The following is a 12847-nucleotide window of genomic DNA, read 5'->3' on the forward strand; positions in this document are numbered from 1 at the left end:
CTTCAGAAACCACTGCCAGGAGACAAACACATCAGTGATGTATTTTTCTTTCTGAATGACCAAAATTTACTCATCATTAAATCCTCTGTTGCAAGCATGTCCCAAAAAGATTGCAAAACAAAAGCTAGATTCACCCACTTCTTCGTAGCTAAACAAGACTCACCCTATCTCTTGAGGCAGTCAGTTACCAAAAAGGGTCTGCACCCAGACGCCGCAGGGCAAGCAGCTGAGTGCAGAAAAGGCACCCAAAGGGAGCAAACCGTTGTAGAGGAGGTCCTAGCCCCTTCTGCAGAGTCAGAGTACCAAATCAAGCAAACTGGATGGAGGTCCAACATTTAGGTGCATGTTAATCAACACCAATCTCGGTGTTTCCCTGCAGCAGGCAGAGAACCAGCATGATGTACCAGCCAGTATACAGACACTTGCATTCTTGCCAGACCCTTGGGCAAGCTGGATCCAGTCTACATTATCTAATTTGACTCTGGGCTCCTGGCTACAATGGTGGATGAGGTCCAAGCCCTAGTAAATCTCCTTATTCTGAATGGTTCCCAGGAACTCAGGTCCATTCTGGCACCTCCATAAAGTCCATGTGCAGACTGCATACCCTTCCTTTCTCTGCAAACAAACAAGCAGCTTCCAAGTGGAGCCCTGGAGACTCCCAATCTGCACAAGCCAGGATCCAGACAGGATATTCTTATGCAAAGATGAGCAGAAGTTGGCATTAGCACCAAGCCAGGCATTTCTGAGGTGCAAGGAAACCCAGTATGCTCCCAGGTTGAGGACTAAAGTTTCAGCTCTTTCTCAAACTCTCACATTAAAGATGAAACTTATTTTAGATGAATGAATTATCTATGACAAGACTTGTTTATCCTAACTCTAGACATCTGATACATGTTTAGAATTTAAGATTAACTTTTGTTTCATTTTGTTACTTCCAGAAACTGGTATTGAATCAAGGACACAAAGAGTAAACACCCAAATTTTGCTGAATTGAATGATCTTTGTTTGTAATGGAGGGAGCTGGTCGGGTGAGCTGTACGGCAAGGCAGAGATGGTGCTGCACTGACAGCTGGAATTCCCCAGTGATTCTGAGGGAGAAAGATGGGCAATCCCCTCCCATGTCTCTGAAAACCCACTGGAGGGTCAGCTGAAAGCAAAGAGTTTGAGGGTTTTTTTAAGTTTGCTAGTAATTGAGTATGGAGCTCTGCTGGCCTAGTGGCAAGAAGCTGAGCTGCAATCCTGAAGGCACACAGTTCAAATCCACTACATACATACTCCATGAGAAAAGGATGGGCAATCTCCTCCAGTGTGATCAACTGCCTCTCAAAACCAGCTGAAGGGTTAGGTCAGCTATGGGTCAGTTCCGACTCAATGATACACAACAACAACAGTAGTAATTGAGTGCTTAGTGGTGCAAACAGTTAATATTTTAGCTGCTGATAAAAAAGATTGAAAATTCAAGTCTACTCAAGGGAACCTCAGAAGAAAGACCTAAAAAGTTAGTTCTCAAAAATTAGCTATTGAAACCCAAAGGAGCATCATTCTGTCCTGAGACACTTGGGTTGTCATGTAACAGGGTCAACTCAGTTACAGTTGCTAGTAATACACTACAAATCACAGATCACATATTCTCTCATGTTAAAACTAATTTGTGTATGATGTTTAATTGGTTCTTATATAATAGGGAGCTCTAGTGGCCTATTGGGTAAGGGGTTGTGCTGACAACCCAAAGGCCTGCAGTTCTAATCCACCAGCTGCTCTGTAGGAGGAAGATAACCAGCCTCCTCCTGTATGATCAACAGCCTCTAGCTATGAGTCCATTCTGATTCAATGGCACATGACAACAACTACATTATATGCTTGTGGGACTGAAGTCATCATTCAAACCCACTCTTATTAACTCTTAAAGACCTGAAGAATCTTCTCCGGCTAATCAATCTAAAGAATCATCTTGGCAAGGTGACATAGTGAACTCACTGAGGTGGAGCTGGTGGTCTCTGACAGCTCTGGTCTCAGGCAATGGTCACAGAACAGCCTGAACATGGGGGAAGACACCTTCCCAGAGTACTTCTCTCTTAAGCATGCAATACTGAGTGACATCAGTCGGTCACGAAAGGATAAAAATTGTATGGTCCTATTTATATGAAATATCTAAAATATTCTGAAATGGCTTGCCTCCGGAAACTCTATGTATGAACAGTGCTCAGGCCTTTTGTTCATAGGGTCGCTATGAGTCATCTACGACTTGATGGCATCTAACAACAATAACAATGATGACATAGAGAGAGCTACGTTGGCCTAGTGAACAGAGAGTTATGCTACCAAGCCAAAGGTGGGTGATTTTAATCTGACGCCCTCGGGCAGGGTTCAATTGATTTCTTGTCAAGCATTCTTCTAGGTGGTATAGCACTGGTCTGTGCATTGCTGTGCAGAGGTTAACTCGTGATTACTGTGATGCTGAACACTGGGACACTGATGTGCCAAACGTGGTAATGGTTACCCATGGTGAACAGTGTTGGCTGGAGCTTCCTGGTTGAAATAAGCCTGGAAGCAGGAGCGGCATCCACTTCCGAAATGGCTTGCCTCCAGAAACTCTGTATGAACAGTGCTCAGGACTTTTGTTCATAGGGTCGCTATAAGTCATCTGCGACTCGACAGCACCTAACAACAACGACAACATCTAAGATTGACAGCATAGAGAGACTAAACTTTATTTATGGTTTTCAGGCACAGAAAAGAAGAGGAAAGGAGAGTCATTGCATAGAGGACATTATGCTTCTGTTAGAAATGGTGGGGGAGAAAACTTGGGAATGAATAATAGTGGCTGTTGAACAACATAATAAACACTTATGCCATTGATATCACATGTGATAAGACTGAAACAGCAAATGCTTTGTTACACACACATTTACCATAATCAGAAAAAAATAAAAAAGAAGCATCTGGCAGTTGGACCAACAAATTCCCATGGGTACTTCTAAAATAAAAAATCATAAGAATATGCTATCTGACTAATCAATTTTTTTAGTGCTATTAAATTCAGACTGGTAGATTTTATAAAAGAACAGAAAGCTGCTGAATAAAAGTGAAAAGTTGATGAAAATCTACTTCCTATAATATTCAGATTATGATGCAATTCATTAAATAAACTGTATTTTTTCAGTGGGTCTAGAAAAATAGAACCTGGATGACATCTTAAATACACACCATTCTAATTTTACCCAAGCTAAATAATTGCATGTTATTATAATAATACACACTATTACTAGATAATAATAGGGTTGTATTCATATACTAAGCACTTTACAAACTACAAGTACAATGGTATTTGCAGTAATGGATATCATCAAGTTTGCAAAAAGTTTGTTTCCTTGATTTACACATGCGGACATGCCCAGTATAACTGGATTTTCCAAAATCCTTACTGAGAAGAGTAACAAAAGAGTGAGGCAATTCAAGAGAAGAAAAACATGAGGAAGAACAAGGATCTGGAATTTGCAAAAGCATCTTGGTTTCTAAAAAAGAGGATGAACTCAGAAGTCAGACTAGTCTGGGGTTTGATCTTGATATTTATTCAAAAGCTGTGTGATCTTGGGCAAGTTTCTTGACCGCTCACTCTTTTCTTATAGGAAAATGATAATAATGCCTCTTCAAAAGCTGATGTATATAGAAATTACACATGTCACATTTTAAATATTATTTTCTTCTTTACACAAAATGGATTTGTTTAAAATTCAACCAAGAATGAAATTGCTTGTTTCTCCTCTCTCATGCCCCTGTCTACCCTTATTCTCCCAGGCAGTCAGGTCTCATCCCTACAGTCTCTTCTTTCTTCAGATCAATGATATTTTCCATCTCATACCACTGAGATATCAATTACTTACAGAAAAGGTTTTCAAGGGGGATATGAGGCAACCTCATGTGAAGGTTCTTTGCTGCCTATGACATGAAAAAGTGAATGGGCCTAAATAATAATAGAAAGAAATAAATACAGACTGATTTTTCATTCCCTTCACCTGAAGACTGTCATTGCTATCAAGAGTGAGCTTATAGTTGATCCACTTATAGTTTACCTTCCATAGGCTGTAAACCACACAGGAGGCAATTACCCATCTTTCTCTCACAGAACCACTGGTGGATTTGAACAGGCAGAGAGGCACAGCCTTTGGTTACCAGAGCAACTCCCTATTGACTATGCATCCAGAGCTGTCTGCACGGTGACTAGTTACCTGGAAAATTCTCAGTATTAAGCTATCTAGATAACTGTATGGGCTGCCTTCCTTTGAGGGATGCAAAGTCCTTTCAATGACACAAAATCCATTTGTGCTGAAAATATGTTTGCCCTACTTTAGAAGCACTGAAACTCTCTCAGGTCACTGAAGAGAACAAAAAACTTTAACACTGAAAGCTTTTCATATGGTTTCCCTTTAGGACATGTTTAGTTCAATAAGGGAAACATAATTTACCTGGAAGATTTATTATGCATTTCCCAAAGGTAGACATTTACTCTCCCCACATCACCAGGATTAGGCACAATTATGTCATTAACCTTCCAAACATTCCTTTGTGGATGGTGGTGAATTTCCTAATAACCGTTATGGCCAGTCTGAGGTCAGAGGTAAACAAAAGGTTACCCATCAACAGGGTGTAGGGTCATATAACTTCAGAGGCAAAGACCAGGATTGGAATCTAGGTTCTTTCGCTAATAGCCTTCCAACTACCCACACTAGCATGCCTCCTCTGAGACCCTTAGTTCCTGGTGTTCTCAGGTCATGAGGAAAGGTCAAAAGAGTTGAGAAAGTGGTCAAGTAACAAAACTGCTTCTTCTTGTCCTTTAAAGGTACCCTGCCCATCATCCCTGCAACTTACACAGCTAGGACTCTACAGAGAAAAATGTAGACCAGGAAAGCAATAGATTCAAATGGTCAACTGAAACTGGAACAGACAGAGCATCATAAGCTGACTCTGTCAGTGCAGACATAACAAGATTCTGGTGACTAGATTTTTAGAAGACCTGCCAAAACTTTTTAGAAGATGAACTTTTTATAAGATGGATTGATGCAAGGCCTGTAACAGAGGGCTCAAGCGTAATAGCGACTGTGAAGATGATGTAAGACCTGACTACTTTTTGTTCTTTGGACATAGTGTGGCTGTAAGTCGGAAACAACAACATCTAACCACCTAGGAAGAGCAAGTAGCTTGCACTTCACTACCAGCATAAATTATTAAAACGTAATGATGTTAGTTTGAGGCCTAAGGTGTGCCTGATTCAGGCCATGGTCTTTTCGGTCATTTGGTATGCATCTGAGATCTGGACAATACATAGGGAGGACAGAGGATTATCTATGCCTTTGAACTGTGGTATTGGAGATATTGCTAATGATCCCATAGACCGCTAAATGAACAAACAAATACATCTTGGAGAAAGTGTAGACAGAGTGCTCCTTGGAGGCAAAGATGATGAAACTTCGTCTCATATACTTCAGGCATGTTGCTAAGAGAGATTATTCCTTGGAGTGGGATAGTGTGCTTGGGAAGGTAGAGGGGCAGCAAAAGAGAGGAAGACCCTCAACAAGGTGGGTTTACATGATGACTGCAGCAATGGGCTTAAGAGTGTCAGAGATTGTGAGGATGGTGCTGGATAGGACAGTACTCAGATCCGTTGTTCATAGGGTTCATACTCAACTCAATGGCACCTAACAACAACAAAAACCAGCCTAAAGGTTGACTATTTGAAACTGCTCACTCATGTTGTAAAAGAAAAGTCTGACAATCTGCTTCTTTAAATAAAAATTACAGCTAAGAAAATGTATGGAGCTGTTCTATGCTGTGACATGTGTGCAGCCATATGTCAGATTCAACCTGAAGGCAATAAGCTTGTTGGTTAGTTTGTATGTTAATTTGTTTGTTTTTAATCTAGAAAGTAGGAGAAAAATTGTTTTCTCTCTTACAATGTCAGCTACCAATTCTGCATACCGATCGATCCTAAACTTACGAAGCTAAAACAAATATGAAGCCTTGCAACGCTGAAGGATTTTGTGGGCAAAATCTTCAGTGATGCAGGAAGGATCAAAAGGAAGATGGAAAGAATACACAAAGTCATTGCACCAAAAAGAATTCATCAAAACTAAAACATTTCAAGAAGTAATGTAAGATTAAGAACAAATAGTATTGAAGGGAAAAGTTCAAGCTGCCCTGAAAGTACTCTCAAAAGAACGATTGAGGAATTGATGGACTACCAATTGACATGTTCCAACAAATAGGAGCAGCTCACCAGTCTAAACTATTTAGAATAAAATGACCTAACCAACTGACCAGGAAAGATTCATATTTGTTCCCATTCCCAAAAAAGGTAATGCAACAGAATGTGGAAATTATAGAACACACAGTAAAATAATGCTGAAGATTATTCAAAAACAGAACAGGGTATCAACAGAGAACTGTCAAAACATCAAGCTGATGTCTGAAGAGAAGACCATGGCATTATACCATTGCTGATGTTGGATGGATTTTAGCTGAAAGCAAAGAACACCAGAAAATATATGTTTTTGTGTTTTATTGATTATACAAAGGCATCTGTATGGATTGTCAAAAATAATGCATAATATTGAGAAGAATAGGAATCTTAGAATGCTTAATTGAGCTTATGAGAAACCTGGAGCTAGACCAAGAAGCTGTTGTCAGAGCAGAACAAAGAAACACTGCATGGTTTAAAGTCTTAGGTATTAGATTGAAGGAGGACTCATCAACAATCTGTATTATGCAGATGATACAATTTTGCTTCCTAAAAATGAAGAGGGCTTTAAACCCTTACTGCAGAAGATCCAAGACTATGGCCTTCGATATGGACTACACTTCAATATCAAAAAAACAGAAATCCTCAAGAGATGACCAAAACACATCATCTCCATGAAAGATGGAGAGAAGATTTAAGTTGTCAATTATTTTATTTCACTTAGAATCACAATAAATACCCATGGAAGCAGCTGTCAAGAAATCAAATATGTGTTGCATTGAAAGCATCTGTTGTCTAGGGCTTCACCAAATTTCAGTTTAAAGACTTCAAGGCCATTGATCCAAAATCCCTCCATGATTATAGTATTTCATTCTTTACTTCATAGAAACACAAAACATAAAAGCTAATCTTTAAAATAAAAAAGGATCCCTTTCATTGTCCTCCTGCTTCTTTTTTCTCCATTACCCTTACTCTGATTCCAAAGAAAGGTTACCCAACGGAGTGTGGAAATTATCAAACAATATCATTAATATCACATGCAAGTAAGATTCTTCTGAAAAGTATCCAAAAACAACTGGAATAGCACATCGACAGAACACTGCCAGATGTGCAGGCTGGATTTAGAAGAAGCCGTGGTACTAGAGTTATTATAACTCATATATTAGTGGATCTTGGCTGAAACAAGAGAGTATGAAAAGAATGTCTATCTGTGTTTCTTTGACTATGGAAAGACAAATATCTGTGTAGATAATAACAAATTGTGGCTAACTCTGAGAAGCATGGGAGTCCCAGAACATTTGATCATGCTTAAATGAAACCTATACTTGGAACAGAAGGCAATCATCAGAACAGAGCAAGGAAATGCTGCATGGTTCAGAACTGGGAAGGATGTATACCAGGGATGTGTCTTATCTCCATATCTTTTCAATCAGTATGTAGAACAGATCATCCATGAGGCTGGCCCTTTGAGGAGAAATGTGCCATCAGGATTGGAGGAAGACTCCTCAATAATCTGTGCTAAGCAGATAACACAATCCTGATTGTTGAAACTGAGGAGGACCTGGAGTGCTTGCTGCAGAAGGTCAAGTACTGCAGCCTTCAATATGGATTGAAGACATCAAGAAGACAAAGATTCTCACCTCTGGGCCGATCGAGAGCACCATGATAGACGGTAAAGAGATTGAGATTGTTAACAGCTTTAGTTTCCTTGGCTCCACAATCAACACTCTTCGTACCAGCAGGCAGGAAATTAAAAGACAAATTATATTGGAAAGTCTGCTTTCAGACACCTCTCCAAAGTACTGAAGAGCAACAATATCAGTCTGGAGACTAAGGTGCACTTGATCCAGGCCATAGCCTTTGTAATTACTTACTTTGCATCAGAAATTTGGACAATGCCTAGGGATGATAGAAGAAGAATTGGTGCCTTTGAGCTGTGGTACTGGAGAAGAGTACTGAATACACCATGGACTGCTAGGAGAACAAGTAGGTTCATCTCAGATAGGGTGAGACCATGGTGCCCCTTGGAGGCAAGGATTCTGAAGCTTCATCTGACATACTTTGGACATGTTGCAAGGAGGGCCCAGTCCTTGAAGAGGGACGTCATACTTGGGAGAGTGGAGGAACAGTGTAAGAGAGGAAGACCCTCAATGAGATGGATTGATTCAGTGACTAGGGTAACAGGGGTAGATGTGTCAGAGACAATAAGATGGGCACAGGATAGAGCAGGGTTTGGGGCTGTTGTACATAGAGGTGTTATGAGTCACAAGTGACTCAATGGCACATAAAAAGAAAAATAACCCTTACTTAGGCACCTATCTCTTCTCTAGCTAGCAGGCATAGAGTAGAGTTTTTTATCCTGTAGTTTGGGAATAGATAATTCTTTGTCTTGTTGGGTGCTCTATTCATTTAGCAACATCCCTGGGTTCCAACTAGCAGACATTGATCCAACACCCTTCTCTTCAGTTTTGCAATCAAAAATGTCTTCAAATGTTGTAGAATGTCTCTTGCAGGAGAAAATTCCTCGCTTGAGAACCGCTGGTCTCAGTTACTCTAAATAGTGCCAGTATACAGCCCTGAGACTGTGAGATTGTTTTCCACCACCATGCTTGTCATTTTAAGAGAAAAGCAGATGGTATTTTCCAGGCGTCATCTATGGGGAAGGAGAATAAAGAATAATCTACCTTAGAGGATTATGCAGAAAAGCAGCAGTCCAGTTCCTGGGGAGTGAGAAGAGAAAAGCAAAGTCTCTAAAATGAAAATAGGTCAGCCTTTTAAAAAGTGTGCTCATCGATGTACATTTTCAATTGAATCTTTTTATCATGTTATAAGCAATGGTACTGGCAAAAAATAAAAATGCAGTTTTCCATTTTTACCCATACAGTGATTTTTTTTTCTAGTGCAAAGAAATCAGAGAATAAACTTTTAAGATTTTTCAGATGCTTTCCCTTCTCAATTATACTTGATATCAAGTTGTCAGAAATGAATTTCCAAAAAAAGTGAGTGGGAAACGTTGCCCAGTAATGTGCTGTCTGCACCTTGCAAAACTATTTTTATCCTACAGAATTTTTGCCTTTGACCTTGGCTTTAATGCAGATAGAAAACAAGGAAGTCGCTGCACAACATAGCAATCTAAATATTGACTAAGCTATGTTTGCTCTTCTTTTTCATGTTTTCCAATCTTAATTTTTTTTTTTAAATCTAGTTTGAGTCAGCTATTCTAGGAATTAATCAATGAGGTCTTTGTGTGGCTGCTGAATCTGTCACTACACACTATGCCATAAGTGAAATACAAGCCAATGTCACCAAACATCTCACCACAGGGCTGCTGGTGGCAGAGCTGCCTTGGAAAGGTGTGGCAATGGTGCACATTGAAGTAGTAGGATACGTAACATCTCCAGTCTCTCAGAGAGTTACTCCAGATAGTTACATAGTGACAAAATATTCAAAAACATTTGGAGAGAATTGAAAGTTAAAAAAAACCCAAACCCCAAAACCAAAACCCAACTCAAAATGTCTGTGTGTATAGGTATGTATTAATTTAATCCTGAAAATAATTTAAGTGAAAAACACTATGAAAATCCCCATTTTTTTTTTCTGTGAGAAATAGTACACAGAGGTCAAGTGATAAAAGATAAAAAGATAAAAATCCAGTAGGAAGCATAACTGGGGTCTGAAGCCTGGGAGTCTGATTTCTCAAGCTCATGCTCTTCACTATCTCACAGAAATGGCTCTTTAAGAGGTAATTGTGTGCACTAATGTTCATAACCTGGAGAGAGGATGAGAGACACCCAAGCATCGAGGACTCTCCTTCATAGAGTCGCTATGAGTCGCCTCCAACTCGACAGAACTTATCAACAACAACAATGTTCATAACACTATCCAAGAACATAGAAGCAGCCTAAATGTCCAACCACAGTAGAATTATGGTATATTCATATGATGGAATACTATGCAGCATGCAAGAGCAGTGATTTTGTAAATTACTACCTAATTTGGAGGGACTGGAGAGCATTATGCTGAGTGAACTAACTCAGTCCCATAAAGCTAAATACTATATAAGACCATAAGTGTGGAATGTGCATAAGGATCCAAGGGGGGAGTAAAAGCGTAAGGACGGGGGAGGAGTTTAATCACATAAGGTGGTACACTTTGATGGGTGGGTATACAAACTTTGTAAGTAAACCAGTATAAAATAACAATTTTACAAAAAAAAAAAATAGAGGTAGTCGTTGTCACTAAGTCAGTTTTGACTAACACTGACCCATATTTGACAGAGCAAAACATTACTTGGTCCTATGCCATCCTGAATATCTGTAATTCATAAGGTTTTCATTGACTAAGTTTTGGAAGTAGATTTACAGCCTTTCCTTGTAGTCTACATTAGTCTTGGGGCTCCACGGAAACCTGCCCGCCATAAGTGACCCTGATGGTCTTTGAAATACCAGTGAGGTCACTTCTAGCATCACAGCATCATGCAAGTCACCACAGCACTAATAACTGACAGGCAGATGGTGGTTAAGAGGCTGGAAGCCAACAGTTAGGATCATTTGTCCCAAAGAATAATAAATAACAGGCCATTTAAAATAAAGCCAAATTAAAGGGAAATTTGGCAATCATTCCATTAATTTGACCTTTATAGAGAGAATTCCGTAGGAGTTGAAAAGAAAGGGAGACTGGCTTGTCCCCTTCCGCTAGCTAGAGTCATCACATTAACCGTGTAATTGCCAAATGCCCAACCCACTTGGCAGATAACAGACATACGTTATTCTTTCAAGATAAACAGTTTTGTAAATAAGCATCTTCCCACTCCTACTCTCCTTCCCACTGATGACGAAAACCACCCTTGTGTGGGAGGCTCAATAATTACCTCAGCTCTGGAGTGAGGTATTCAGAACGGGCCAAGAGGCTCTGCAAAGCTGCCTCTAAAAAGCTGCTGGGCTTGGGGACTGTCCCACTCCCACATGCTGCTGCCATCCTATTCTTTCTAGTCATGGAATTGCTTGAAAAGGCAGGAAAACACGTTCTTCCCTGGATTCTGCAGAAGCAGCCAGCCCTACTGACACCTTGATTGTGTTCCTGTAAGGTTTATTCCAGATTTCTGACTTCCAGACCAAATTTGTAATTTTTCATCACATTAAAATGATAGCCATTTGTTTTAACACCGATAGGAAGTGAATACATATGGACACCTTGATTTGCTAGGTGCTGTTGAGTAAACCACAGCTCACAGCCACCGGATTAACAATAGATAGGAACCTTCCCCTATCCTTCACCATTCTCATGATCTCCACCACTGTGCCAATCCATCTCGTTAAGAGCCTTCCTCTATTTTATGGACCCTCTACCTTTCCCCACATAAGGTTTTTTTTCAAAGCCTAAAATTATTTGTGGGTTGCATTTGTAGTTCAACTCAATTTTTTTTTTTTTTTTACTTTAGTGGTTTGGATCCAAGTTTATAGAGCAAATTGATTTTCCATACATCACATCATATTTCTATAGGACTCAGTTTAAAAATCTGCTGCCACTGAGTTGGTTCCAACTCATAGCTGACCCTGCATTAGGTTTCTGAGGCTATAAATGACATAGGACAAGACTGTTCACCTCTCTCTCACAGAGCTGCTAATTCGAACCACTGCCTTTAAGATAACTGAAGCACAACCGTCTACAGACTATTTCACCAGAGCTCCCCTTTCAACAGAAAAGCATTGTTCTAAACGCCTCCCTGTCAGCCCATTCCTCTGCTATAATGATCTAATGCTGTCATTCCTCTGCTAAAGGGCTGTCAGAGACCGTACAGGGGAGAAAAAAGCCTGAAGTCTTGTCTGGCTTCTAAATATCTCTCCATCAATTTATGTTTTCCTGTCCCTGAAGACACATCAGCACTGCATTCCCCTAAATATCTTCTCTTTCAGACAATTTAGCCTACCTTTGTTGTCATCATTTTTTCCTTATTTTCTTCTTTGTGTCTTTTTCCCAAGGTGTTCTCTCTATCCTAAATGCATTTTCTTCTTATTTACACCTGTCAAAATCCTGCTCATTCTTCAAAACTCTGCTTAAACCTCAATGCCTTCACCAAGCTTTTCCACTGCTCCCAGTAGGAGCTTCCTTTCCCCTGCATTTTCTATCACATATTATCACCTGTGTCAGCGCATTGCTGAAAGCTGCCTTAGAAGCAAGATATTTCCGAACTAGGTGCTTCCACAGGTCGGCCTCGCCTTACTCACCCTGGTTTGGTATTCATCCATGGTGGCGTTTCTGGTCATGAACATCAAGGGCAGAAGTTACAGGGCCTGCAGGGGCAACTCTGCGTTTTCGCTCCACTCTGTGGTGTGAATGCTGAAGACTAATAACGGAAAACGCCTGGGAAATAATTTAAGAGAAAACTTCCAGGAACAGATAGGACTTACTTTATGAGTTTAAGAGCTGGAGGGTCAATACCTCATTGACATAACCTCAAAGATACTCTCAGGTTGGTGAAGATTTGAGAATGGAGACAGAAAAAAAAGAAAGGGAATCTGTGATTCCCCAGGTAAACCTTTTCCGAGCAGAAGAGACATGTCTCCCGAAGAGTCTATTATAGATGCCAACTTCCTCATTTATGACAGAAAT

Source organism: Elephantulus edwardii, unplaced genomic scaffold (genome assembly GCF_000299155.1).
Source record: "Elephantulus edwardii isolate Elephantulus edwardi_28Jun2011 unplaced genomic scaffold, EleEdw1.0 scaffold00065, whole genome shotgun sequence".
In the NCBI taxonomy this organism is placed as follows: Eukaryota; Metazoa; Chordata; class Mammalia; order Macroscelidea; family Macroscelididae; genus Elephantulus; species Elephantulus edwardii.